A 13,291-nucleotide genomic window follows, 5' to 3' on the forward strand; every position below is an offset into this window, starting at 1 on the left:
TGAAAAATGCAAGCTTTGCTCCTCTCACTCGCTTGGATGAATCTTTTCTGGGAGGGAAGAAAAGAACTCCGGCTTTCTCCGCCTTCTCTGCCCAGGACACAGCTGCAGACTTTGGCTCCGGGAGCTGGGCCTGCCGGCTCCCTCGGTCCTTCTAACTGCAATTTAAGGGAAAGCCTTTTTTTCGTTCTCCCGCTGCCTAAGGGCATCTGGAGGGACCTCTATCTAGAAACCTAGCCAGGTGCGGTGCGGGCTTAGGGGCTGGGGGCAGCCATGCCACAGAGCAGCTCCCCCGGAGCCGGTCTGGTCTCCTTTCCTCTCGGGCCCTCCTGGGCCCTACAATGGGCAAGAGCGCCGAGCGGCCCCGACTGGGGCGTGGAGGGTCGCCTAGCGGCTCCCTCCCCCATCCCTTTGTTTGCCTCTCGGACACCGAGTTGGAGATGGCAGGAAAAAAATAATTAGATGGAAAGCGAAGATTAGCCTGGGTGCGTCGGCTGCCTAGACCAAGCTCGGCCGACGCTCCGCGGGCGCCTCATAAATCTTTTTCGCGAGCCTGACAAAAGCCGCGGACCCCAGGCCCCCGGGGCTACAGAAACGTATCGATCTTCTCGCCGCTCCCCCAAACGCCCCTCTTCAGGACGAGGGCTGAGAGCCCTTGGTGACCCCGATTTCTGGGTTGCGCAGGAGCCCCCCTCCTCGCCAGATCCTGGGGTTGACAATTCTCCAAAATGGACGAAGGTGGGAGGAAAAAGGAGAGGCCTGGACTGCGGGAGACTGGGGGCTTCCTAACTCCCACCCGAGGAAGGGCAGCAAATACCATGTATGGGCACCCCTTTCGTCGTAAACCAGATGTTCATTATCTGGGGCTGCATTTCCCCCGGGCACGCCGCCTGATCGGGGAGTGGAGGGGAGGACGGTGATGGCGAGGGCGAGTTAAACCCTGGCTTTGACTCCTTTGTCTGGCCGGGCGGTCGCCCTCCGAGGTTAGGCGCCGGGGCCCCCGGAGTGAGGGGGCTCCCGAGGCGGCCCGGGCCAGCCCAGGTGTGCTTCGCTTCGCCGCCGAGCCACGAGGCCTCGGCACAGCCACCGACGCCGGCGTCCGAGGCCTGCGCGGCCCACGTGCGACCCACCCGGGATCCGCTCCCGGACGCCTCTGGAAGCGGGACAAAGCTGGACGAAAGTCTTGGCATATTGAAAATGGGGAATAATAATGGCTCTTCCCAACGCAGAAGAAGAAGGAGGATGTATCTCCTAGTTGTGGCGGCTGTTTCTGACCTTCGTACCATTAAAAGAAATGTTGCCACGTTTAATTTTGGTTGCCAGGAGATATGGAGAGGGTAGCCCAGCATTTTGAGGTAATTTGATAAGCCTTCAAGTAGCAAATCCGAAAGGGAGGCGGGCAGCCCAGGTACAGTTTCTTTATAACCTGAATTTACACTGAAAGCGTTCTCCTTTATGGATACGAGAGATTAGATTTCACAACTTAATTCACCGGAATGGCTCCGTTTAAGGGCGCTCCGGCTGATTTTATTACGCCGAGCCAAATTGGATGTTTGTGGTCTTAACGAAAAGCGATTGCGACATAAAATATATAATTTTTAAAGTGAAAAAACCCAGCAGGTTCGACCCTGTCCCCGCCCCCATCCTTCCTTCTCCGCCGGGTCCCCTGTTTGGGTAAAGTTGAACGCTGCTAGGTGTTCCTGCCCGGGAGACGAATGCTCTCCCCGGGCGGGGGCTGGGCTCCCTCCCGCGGCAACCCGGACGCCGGGCCACGGAGCGCACGCGGAGCCGCCTCCGGCTGCGGCTGGAACCCACTCTTTTGGATCGTCTGAAACGCCAACAGACCCAGCGCGGGCTCCGGGGGCTCTGGGCGCCCGTGGGGCCCAATTCTTGGCCCGCCCGCCCGCCTCTCCCTGGCCGGCGCGTGGATGTAGAAAGCGCCCTGCTAGAGCCACCGAGCCCGCGGGGCGCAGCCGCGGCGGGACATCGGGAGTCGGGGCGGGACACCGGCAGTCGGAGCGTCCCCTCGACGCTACTTTTTCAAAACAACTGAGTTCCCGAGACTTGAGCTGGGCCCAAGACCTCCCGCTCGAGCGGCCTAGGTAGGCCCGCGGAGGACGAGGGCGTGGATGGGGTCTGCGCCGCCCTGCCCGGCCTGGCTCGCCAGCGCACGCGGCCCATACTGCTGTCACTTCTGATTAAGGTCGGGCTCTTTTCTCCTGACTGTGGCGGCGTCACCTCCCCCACCCCAGGTTTTGGGGTGGTTTGTTGAGGACGGAGCGCGGGGCGGAATGCAGGCTGAGAGCAGCCCCCACCCCTGGCGGTCTCCAGGTCCGCGGAGGTCGGACCTGCTACAGCCTCGTGGGGTAGGGCCCGACCCGAGACCCTGGCCTCGGCCGGGGCTCCGCGTGGCTGGCGGTCGCGCGCGGAGGCCGACGGGCTGCGGGGGCGCGCCTTAAATTCAGTCGTCGCAGCGCCTGACCTTGTTTTTTCCTCGCGCCTGATAAAGGCAGCAGCTGTTTTTTCCAGAATTACTGCTTCTGGGGGAGGGGCGTCATTATTATTTTTGGTTATCACAGCCTGCTGGAAAAATTCTCTGGCCTCGGAAAGTGTTAACAATAGCCAAGTGGATTTAGTGAGGAAGCACCCCCCCTCACCCCCCGCAGTTGAGGCCTGGGTGGGAGCAAGAGCCTCCTCCCTTCAAACTCCTACATCTACCCCCCACCTGCCTTGGGGTCCTGAGGGCCGCCCTGCCACTCCTGGAAGAGGTCATAGCGCCCAGCTTGGAGGATGGCTGGGGGACGGTGGAGGCCTGCCACATCCCACCCAACCCCATGCCACTCCAGGCGGTCCCTCTCCAGGGCCCTCAAGACACAACTTTCCAAGGCTACTTGGAAGAGGTGTCCTCTCGGCAGGATTCCACCTCTGTTTGCTTTTGGGGTCAGCATTAGCCCAGATACAGCTAAAGATTAACAGGCCTGGGTCGGAGAAAGGCACTATGGGAGAGGAGGAGGGGGCCTCTGTCAGGGGTCTGCTCAGCTTTTTTTGGCTCTTATCTGGGCCCCTCCCTAGGCCTGCAGGCCACAGCTGGCTCTGCACACAGCTTGTGCAGCACTGCTGCCCGCCACCTGTCTGGCTGGTCAGTGGGCTCGGGAGGTAAGTGTGCCCAGATTCCACAGGGATAGATCAAACCAGCAGCCAGGTCATAGCTGTGGTTAGCAACCAGGGCTACCTAACTTCTCTCCCCAGACAGAAGTGGACCAGCTGTTCCCATGGGGCAAGAAGTCCAGGAAAGTGGCTGTGCCCACAGAGGGGCCCTAGAAAGCCAGGCTGGCTGGGGCCTGCATTGTGTGGATGGTCTGGGCCTCCTGTCTGCTTCTTCATCAGTGCAGGCAGGTCTCAACTCCCCCACACACTCCCCAGCAGGAGGGGCCTCTTTGCAGCTGTCATCTCAGGATCCCCTGACCCCTCCTCGTCAAGAAGCAGTGCACAGTGGCTCCAGGACTTAGCCTGCAGCTAGTGGCCTTCTTAGACCCCTCCTTCTGCCCTTAAATGTATTTACACATGTGCTACCCCAGGTATGTGGATGTGACACTTGACATCCTTCCCTGGCCTGCAGGGACAACAAGAATTGAATTTTAGTCTCCAGGCCATTAAGGTGCAGGGACTATACTTCAGCTAATGGCTGTTATACAATAAAAAAATAGGAAAATGGCCCCTGTTTGTGATTTTAAAATGCACTTTGTTTTAGTCTACATTTCTAAGTTAGGGCATTGTTGGGAGGTTGAGGCACAGCCCCTTTGTGTGGAAGGACAGAGGTGAATCTGTGGTGGCAAGAAATGCAGAGGAAGTTGGCAGCAACCCTGGTCTTAGGCTGGCAGGACGTGGGCATTCTGGCTGCAATTTGGAAAGTGGTGACCAGTGGCCTTGCCTTCCTGTTTCTAGCCACTACAGAGTGGACCTGGGCAGCATTCCTGAGCCACATATAATGGAAGGCTGCTGGGCAGGACTGTTCCCCAGGGAGCTTGGGACCTTGGGCACAATAGAATCCTTCTACACACAGGCCTCTGCGCAGGTCCCTTGGTCCTAGAAGCCACCAGCCCAATTGCCTTTGGAGACTCCCACCACAAGGAGCCCTGCTTTGGATCTGGCCCCACAGGAAGCAGTCCCCTTATATGTGGACTGGATTCTTTCCACCTCGAGAGAGTCTGATGTCCCTAGTTGGCATGCTCATCCTGGCCAGGGTACCATATGCAATGCCAAAGTCTGAGGGCCCAGACAGCCTCTCCAGGTATGTCTCCCTGTTTTCCTTCTGCATGTGGTATTTGCATCCCTGAGGCTGTACACCCACTGTGTAGAGGAATCTTGCAAGATTCCTTGGCTAGGAAGGCACATCACTCCTCTGCCCCTTTCCCGGCCTCACTCAGACCTTAGGCCACAGTGAGATCCAACAGGCAACATTTCTGCCCCGGCAAGTGAGCCAGAACTACGACCAGTAACTGGTCGGCAGGAGGGTGGGGAAGCCTCTTGGGAAGGTGTGGAGCCCAGAGGGGAGGTGGGAGCCTGGAAAGGTGTGTGGCCTCAGGGGAGGTGGGGCCTGGCTGTGCACAATAGAGGAGGGGGAAGTGCCCTGGCCACTAGCTTGGGCCTGGCCTGGGACTTGTAGAGCCATTAGGAGCTTCCTACAGCCGTCATCAGTTCCTGTTGTTTCAGACCCAGTGCTGGATTGTCATTTCTCACATCTGTGACTTGACACTGGCAGCCAGGGCTGCCAGCCACCCAGTCACTCCCAGTCCCAAGCTCTTACAAGTTTTAGCAAGAGGCAGCACAGCTCTGAGGTCCTGGGCTGAGGCGGCCTTGGTGCCATGGGTGGGCAGGGGTGCAGGGGTAGCCTCTGATTCCTTTTCAGGCCCTGGGCCAGTGGCCTCAGCCCCATCCAAGCCCCCCCAGGCTGCTGGGGATGGAATCTGCACCTGCTGCCCCACCCTGTAGGGCCACTTGGGGCATCTGACCCCCTCTCCCTTTTATTTTGGGAGCCTCAGCTTGCCAAGTTAATTGGCAAACTTTCCCAGAAGTAAATTTGAGGGACAGAAATTAATAATTTTCCCGGTGTTGCACTCATTGCTAATCAGGCCAGCTGGGAGGAGGGGACCTGGGTGCATCAGAGGACCCCTGAAAAGCCATTAGCACTAATAAGATCTTCTAAGGGCAGGGGGTTCCCCAAGCAATTTAGCAGCTCTGCAGCCATGGTAAGGTACCCGGTGGAACGATAGGGGCTGGGAGGGGGAGTGGAGTGAAGGAGCTTCCAGGATTCTCACCATGGTACCCACACCCAAGGGCCCAGGCAACAAACTCCTGTCCCAGTGTAACCAGGGATTCTCTAACCCACTTTGGAAAGCCCCTCACAAGTGAGACAGGGAAGGGGTACCCTCCCCTCACTTTGGAGCTCTCCTTTTGGAGATAAGCAATTTTGGTTTTTGTTTTTGTTTTTTTTGCAGTTTTTGCAGTTTTGGGCCGGGGCTGGGTTTGAACCCACCACCTCCGGTATATGGGGCCGGTGCCCTACTCCTTGAGCCACAGGCACCGCCTGATAAGCAATCTTTTTATTTATTTATTTATTTATTTATTTATTTTGTGTGTGATAGTCTCACTCTGAGCCTCTAGGTAGAGTGCTGTTGTCATCATAGCTCACAGCAACTTTAGACTCCTGGCCTCAAGAGATCCTCTTGCTTCAGCCTCAGCCTCCCCAGTAGCTGGGACTACAGGTGCCTGCCTACCACAACGTCCAGCCAAGAGACAAGTAATCTTGATCTTGCTGGTCCATCCATGGCAGAGGCCACACGTCACTGACCTACATGGAAGTTGAGCCCAGATCCTCACTATCCTAGGCTCAGGTCTTGACAGGCCTTGTTGCATCAGGATGGAGTGCGGGGCTTAGGCAGCCAGGCCTCTGCTCATGTCCCTGTGCCTCCAGTACCCCTGGCCCAATTTTCCTCAGTGGGCTGTGCCAGCCGTCTGGCTAGGTTTTCATAGAGTTCAGGAAAAAGCTCCAGTACACAGGTTCTCAGAGGCCCGTAGTGAAAATGCAGGTGTCCAGGCCACACCCAGAAAGCCTGGCCTAGGAGGTGTGGGTGTGACCACCAAGGACACCAGGTGGCTCTGTCCTCAGGGGTCCAATGATTGTCCTGGGAGACCCAGCAGTCAGTTCTGGAGTGGGGGGGTGTCTCTCCACTCACAAAGTACTTATTGGATGGATGAGTGAGGTGAGTGATGAGGTTCTAGGCGCAGAGAAAGTCCCTCCACCCATTTATAGGCCACGTTGCCTATTGTCAGAAAAGCTGACCCTGCCGGTCAAATGTGGAAATTTCCCCAGAAAGCCAGGGATCGAAACAAACCCCAAAGGAGACAGACAGAGGGACAGGAAGGGCAAGAGGGTCTCTTGCTTCTCATGGGCAGGGGTACCTTGGTGGGTCTAGACTGTACCCCACCATCCCAGTCCCCCCACATGGTGTGTCCATGCTGGCAAGATGTGACTGTGTGAACCTGGAGAAGGTGGGACATGCTGGAGGGGGTGTGGGCTGAGGACCACCAGCCCGGCTGGTAGGCTCCCTATGCTGCCTACAGCTAACCTGTGGCCACCTCTATCCCTCTGAACAGTGCTGACCCTGCCCAGGGCCTGATGGGCTTATATTGGTCCAGAGTGCCAGCCCCAGCACCTTATGCAAACTGCTAAACCATTTTGTCCCTCAGCCACAAGGACAGAGACCTGACAAAGAGGAGAGAGGAGTAGGGAAGGAACATGGACACATTTACAGCATTAACACTTAGGCCCCCCTAGTTGCCCAACCCTGGAGATGGTGTTAAAGATGAGGCACAGAAAGCAACAGCAATTTGCCCAAGGCCACACAGCAGGATTTGAACCAGTTCAGTCTCCCTGGGAAGCCTACCCTTCTAAGACACAATATTTTGCGGATTAATTACAATCATCATCCCAGAGTGGTGCCTGTGGCTTAGTGGGTAGGGCACCGGCCCCATATATCAAGGCTGGAGGGTTCAAACCTGGCCCCGGCCAAACTGCAACAAAAAAATACCCGGGCGTTGTGGTGGGCACCTGTGGTGCTAGCTACTTGGGAGGCTGAGGCAAGAGAATCACCTAAGTCCAAGAGCTGGAGGTGGTGGTGAGCTGTGACGCTATGGCAGTCTACCAAGGGTGACAAAGTAAGACTCTGTCTCTAAAACAAACAAACAAACAAAAAAAATCATCCCAGCAGAGTGCCTGGTGGGTCCCTCCTACCCTGGACAGTGCCTGTGGCCTTGTCTCCTGGGTGAGGCAGGCTGCGAAGGGCTTTCCTGAGGGAAGGGGTCTGGAACCTCACCCAGCAACTTTGGGATCTGCATAAGGCTCTGCCTCTGGACATCAGGAACCCGGGTGAGTTCTGACCAGTACTGCTTTCCGCAGAGCCTCCCGAGGCCTATGTTAGGGCTTTGGGGATGCACTGGCTAACTCAAGAACATGAGGACACTCCCTCTTCTTTCAGCTTCTTTGAGGGAGGCCTCCTTGCACCAGGTGGGGGTCCCCTCACTGCAGGTGATGGTGTCTCCCTGGTGTCAGGAAAGCTCTGGAGGAGGTGTCTGTAGACTTTGGGGAGTTTTATAAATGCAGCTGTCCCAGCGGGGCACCTGGATCCTGAAGATATCCCCGGGCACTGTGGGGATGTGGGCTGAGGGCAGAAGGGAGTTTTCCTCCTAAGTCAGGGTGACTGTCCTGGCTTTACCCTCAGTCTCGGGTCCCAGCAAGCCCCACTGGTCCTGCCCCTGGTGCCTCTTTTCCAGCTCAGGGTCTGTGCCCTCCAACCTCAGGCTTTTTCCACCTTATTCTAATCCATGCTGGATCTACAGCAGCCAAAGAATGGGGACAACCTAGATGGCTCCCAGCATCCTGGGTTTGCCCAGCTGTCCTCTATCCTCCCGTCTCACCTGCCCCTCCCAGGCCTGGGATGGCTGTTCCTACACCTTAGCACTGAGGAGTCACTCAGAAGAACAGTGCTGGCCTGGTGAGGAGGTGAGGGACTGTGGTGGACAGCTTGGGCACATAGCCTTCCCCTTCCCTTGGGGCAGACCTTAACAGGTGCCTGAGCCAGCCCAGCTGGGATGCTCTGCTCTGCTCTCCAAGTTGGCAACAGACTGACCCTGGGGCTTAGGAATCTGCTCTTTGTTGATTCCTTCACCAAAATGGAATTTGTTCACGAACACTTGTTTATTGATCTCAGTGGAGGGACCATGCGGGGGTGGCTGGTTGGGCTAGACAGGCAGGGCATTGGGCCCCACTCTCCAGCCTTCCCCGACCCCTGAGGCTGACCCTGTGACTGGCATGGCACCATGGCTTCTAAGGGGTGGGGAGGCAGTGGGACACCCAATCCCAGGGGAGTTTGTACACTACACCCTGCCTCTGGGCCACCATATGCTCCAGGCCTGGTTCCCAAGGTTTTAGCTGCACCACTCTCCTGCTTCTGTCCATGGCAGCTCCTGGCTGTTGCCACATGCTGGGCACTCAGGTCTCCCCACAGCTCTGCTCGCTCAGGGGGCCAAATTGTATAACCACCTGATGGCTGGACCCTAGTAGGAAGCAGTGAGCCAGTCTCACTGGATAACTCTGTGAGCAGCTACCAGCCCCTCAGAAGCCCTTAGCACCCCTGCGTGCACTGGCTCACTCCCTCTCCAGAGAGAAAGAGAAAGGAGGGCTAGTCCTACCTTCCTTCTTGCCCCAGAGGCCTCTGTCAGGACCCTTAACATCTTCCTTGGGCATCTTTTAGAAGTTGTACCAATTCTAGGTTGTTGTCTATACCTGGCCCTGGGGGGTACGACGGCCTGAGCCTAAAACTTTTAAGTAGTTCCCAGTCTCCTGGGCAGTCTCTATAGTCTACATTCTGCAGCTCACCTGTAGCCCTTGGTCAGCTCAGGGGTGAAACAAAAGGTGAGTGCCTCCTCCAGGAGCCCCAAGTCCATAAAAGGGACAGATCTGGCCTTCCACCTGGTGGCTGGCTACCCATGGGGATGCACCTCTTGGTCCAAATCCGTGTTTGGATTCACAGAGGAGCTCACAGAGTCACCTAGTGATGTTTTTGCCTGTGTCGAGCCACCAGGCAGCAGTCAGAACAGCCATTCAATGCTTAGCAAAGGTCAGTGTCCAAAAGGACAAAGGGGCGGGATGGAGTTCTGGGGACTCATCCCCATGGGAGATCTGGGCAGGATCCCAGCCTGGGCTGGGGACAGGAGCTGTGCACGTGGCAGCTGCACCTGACAGGTGGAGTCCATGTCTGTCCCTGCTGTGATGCTCAGGGAAAAGTCCTTGTTCCGGCTGCTCAGTGCTGCAGTATTTAGGGACAATGTGTCATGGGGTCCAGCAGGGTGACATAAAGGGAGAGAAAGGGGTGAAAGAGAAAGCAAAGGTTATGTACTCTCTAAAAAGAGCCTGTGGGGCTTGGCATGGTTGCTCATGCCTGTGGGCCCAGGTGTTTGGAAGGCTGAGGCAGGAGGATTGGTTGAGCCCAGAAGTCTGAGATTACAGTGACTTATGATCAACCCAACTGCACCCCAGCCTGGGTGACCGAGACTCTGTCTCTAAAAAACAGAGTCACTGAGTAAAAATTCAAAATATGTTTAAAAATACATTTTAATTGGACGGCGTCTGTGGCTCAGTGAGTAGGGCACTGGCCCCATATACCAAGGGTGGCAGGTCAAACCTGGCCCGTCCAAACTGCAACAAAAAATAGCCAGGGATTGTGGCGGGCACCTGTAGTCCCAGCTACTTGGGAGACTGAGGCAAGAGAATTGCCTAAGCCCAAGAGTTGGAGGTTGCTATGAGCTGTGACACCATGGCACTCTACTGAGGGTAATAAAGTGAGACTCTGTCTCTACAAAAAAAAATAATAATAATAATACATTTTATTTGTACAGATCTGTAAAAATAATTGTTGACTAAAGGTATCAGAAATAGGCTCTGAGTAGCTGAAGCCCAGAGCAAGTATTTGGGGTAGGAGGGCGGTAGGAGACACTGCCCAGGTCCCACAGCCCCAAGCCCAAAGTGGCCCCAGCACTACCCTGGTGTCTCTCAGCTAAGCCTTCAAATTCCAGGAAAGGACCCCTAATGACGTTTGCAGACCCATGGCAGGTCCCAAAACCTCCACTGCCCTGAGAGGGCCACATAATCTTCCCTGAGCCTGGGCCACAGAACATGCAACCTTGTCCAAGGCTCCCAGAAATGCTGTGAGGAAAGTATTTATAATTATTCCCATTTCACAGATGTAAAAATGAGGTGTTGAGACTTAAACATTATGCCCAAGGACCCCCCCCCCCCAAGGAGTGCGGAGCAGGGCGGGAGCACACAGGCAGGGCCCGGAGCCTCCCTGGCTTCTGTTGCATACAGCAGCCCCTGGGGCGTGATGTGGACAAGATCCCTGCTCCAGCCAACTGCTCCACAGGCATATTTGCATAGATACAGGGACAGTCCCAGGCATCAGAGCCCTCAGACACTGGGACCACCCACATTATCACAGCACCAACAGGCTGGAGGTGGAGAGTGCCCCACAGGCAGAGGGTTGGCTCCTGGCCTGCTGGGCTGAGTGCATTGCTGACACCACTGGGCCTAGGCTGGAGCTGGCAAGATGCAGACTTCAGCCGAGTATGCACGCCCTTAGCCAAGGCCGGCCTCTGAGAGGGTTGCCTGGTTTTCCCATCTGCAGGCCCTGGGGTGGGGTTTCCAATCTGTGCTGGAACCCAGTCAGGTTTCTCACTTCACCCCGGGGCAGGGGTGCAGGGCAATCAGCCCAGCCAGCCATGAGTCACTGCCTCTGCCCCCCCTGCCTGACAAACGGGAAAAACCGGTGGGAAGGAACTGGGTTGGGGGGACCCAGATTCCTGCTTGGGGAAGCAGAGCCCCCCTGGCATCCTCCTGTTTCCTCTAGCCAGGTACAGTGCTGAGGCCTAGCTGGGCACCTGAATGGTGATAGAGGAGGGGTGTCGGGGTGTCCCAAACCTCGGTTATCCAGGACTACCCAGCCCAGACCCTGGGCCACTGTTGCTCCATAGCATTCTGTGATGTCACAGGTCCTTTTACCTGATCTTTTCCAAAGTGCTAATATCTGTGAAATTGAGGCTGATGTGCTGGTTTTGTCTTTTCTAATATGTGCTGAAGTAAATCATGTGTGTTTTCCAGTTTGATGGGCCATCTATGGATCACATCAGGCCCTCCTGGCCTGGTGGTAGGGTACACTTCCCTCTGGAAACAGTGGGCCTGACTGGAATAATCAGAGAAGGGGCTTTTCCCAGAGGCAGCCCCAGGCAGGATAGCCATAGCCTTGAGTAGAGTCCAGGGCCCCAAGAGCAGCCTCTCCTGGCAGCCTGGGATCCTCCTACCTGGGGGCATGAGAGGGCCAGGGTACAATGACTGGGCTCCCCTTCAGACCCTACTGCTCATACTATCCTGGAACTGCTTCATCAGAGCCCCTGGAGCCCATCTTTAAGACCCCTCCTCCCATTCCAAGTGCTTCATCTCCATGCAGGGTGAGGCAGGGACCTGGGGTGACCTCAAACCAGTCCTTTCCTCCCTCTGTGCCTCTAGTTGCTCATTCCCCATGGCCTCCCTCCTGCAGAGAGCCTGTCCTCAAACTTTCTGGCTCCTAGGAGCCCTCAGAAGCCCAGCTAGAGAGAGCTTGGCCATGGCCAGCAACCTAGGAGGAGGCTCTGCAAATCAAGGCACACGTGCTGTCCCCTCACGCTCTCGCAGGCACAGGGCCAGGTGTTGGTCAGGAAACGACATGGAAGCCCTGCTGGGAAGTGCAGAGAGAGAGCCCCTGCCACTCCTGGAGAGAGCCCCACACCGCTGTCTAGCACTATCCTGTGACAAGCTCAGGTGCAGGGGACTCAGGATGCCCCCAACCACTTCTTACTCCAGTCCCTCCTTGCTGTGTCCTCTATCCCCAGGAGTCTGTGAGCTCTGCCCCTGCCCAGCCCTATCCCTGCCCTGGAGACCCGGGGTGATTTAGATGAGAAAATGAACTGGGGCAAAGAGCTGAGATTCCCCAGCCAGGGGAAGGGTAGTCTAGGGTCTGCCCCTGCACATGCCAGGAAGCCGGAGATTGAGGGCCAGTGGTCCCTAAGCACCGGCTGCTTACTAAGAAGTGGGCGCTGCTCTGTCCCTAGTGACAGATGAAACTGAGGCCAGAATGATGGGGACACCTGCTCAGGGCCTGCAGCTGGGGAGGGAGACAGCCAATACTCTGAGACCCCAGGCAGCTTGGGTTCTAGCTGCTGGTCTGTGTCAGATCGTGTGGCCTTTGAGGTCATTGTACCCACCTGCAGCAGCTCCTAAGTACTTCTCACCTTCACAGATTCCCCTCGGGCCCAGCAGATGAAATGGGTACAAACATCTTTTTCTTTCCAAAGGTTAAAATCTGAATTGAAAAAAGGGGTTTGAGGGCTCCTTAAAAAGTTGAACATAGAATCAGCTTATGACTGAGCAAGCCACTGCTAGATAAAGAGCCAAAGGGATGGAGAGCAGGGACTTGAGCAGATGTGTATGTGCCAAGGACACACAGCAGTGTTCACAGTGGCCCAAAGGTGGACAGATGGTGGACACACAACGTGGCCCACCCAGCCAAGGGGATATGACTAAGCCTTAAAAAGGAGGGAGGCACTACCACCCACTGTGGCATGGGTGGCCTGGGCTTGCCCGGAAGGTATTGTGCTGCTGGTGAGAGAATCTGGATAAAAAAGGACAAATACTGCCTGGCCCCATATACAAGAAATATCTAGAACAGGAAAATTCATAGAGATGGAAAGTGGATTAGAGGTTACCGGGGCAGGGGGTGGGTGTTGCTTAATGGGGCCAGAGTTTCTGTCTGGGATGGTGAAAGTTCTGGAGGGACAGAGGAGGCGGCTGCCTAGCACTGTGGCTGTGCTAAGTGGCTCTGAGCTGCACAGTTAAACACAGTTTAGGTGGCAGATTTTTCTGTCAAATACATTTTACTGCAATAAACACATAATTGAAAAAAAAATGGGGCCAGATGCAGTGGCTCACACCTGTAATCTCAGCACTCTGGGAGGCCAAGGTGGGAGGATCCCTTGAGCTCAGGAGTTCCAGATCAGCCTAAGTAAGAGTGAGATCCAGTCTCTTACTAAAAACAGGAAAACTAGCCAGGTGTGGTGGTGAACACATGTAGTCCCAGCTACCTGAGAGGCTGAGGCAGGAGGATCACTCGAGCCCAAGAGTTTGGGGTTTGGGGTTGCTGTGAGC

This window comes from Otolemur garnettii, unplaced genomic scaffold (genome assembly GCF_000181295.1).
Source record: "Otolemur garnettii isolate 467f Iridium unplaced genomic scaffold, OtoGar3 scaffold00018, whole genome shotgun sequence".
Taxonomy (NCBI): Eukaryota; Metazoa; Chordata; class Mammalia; order Primates; family Galagidae; genus Otolemur; species Otolemur garnettii.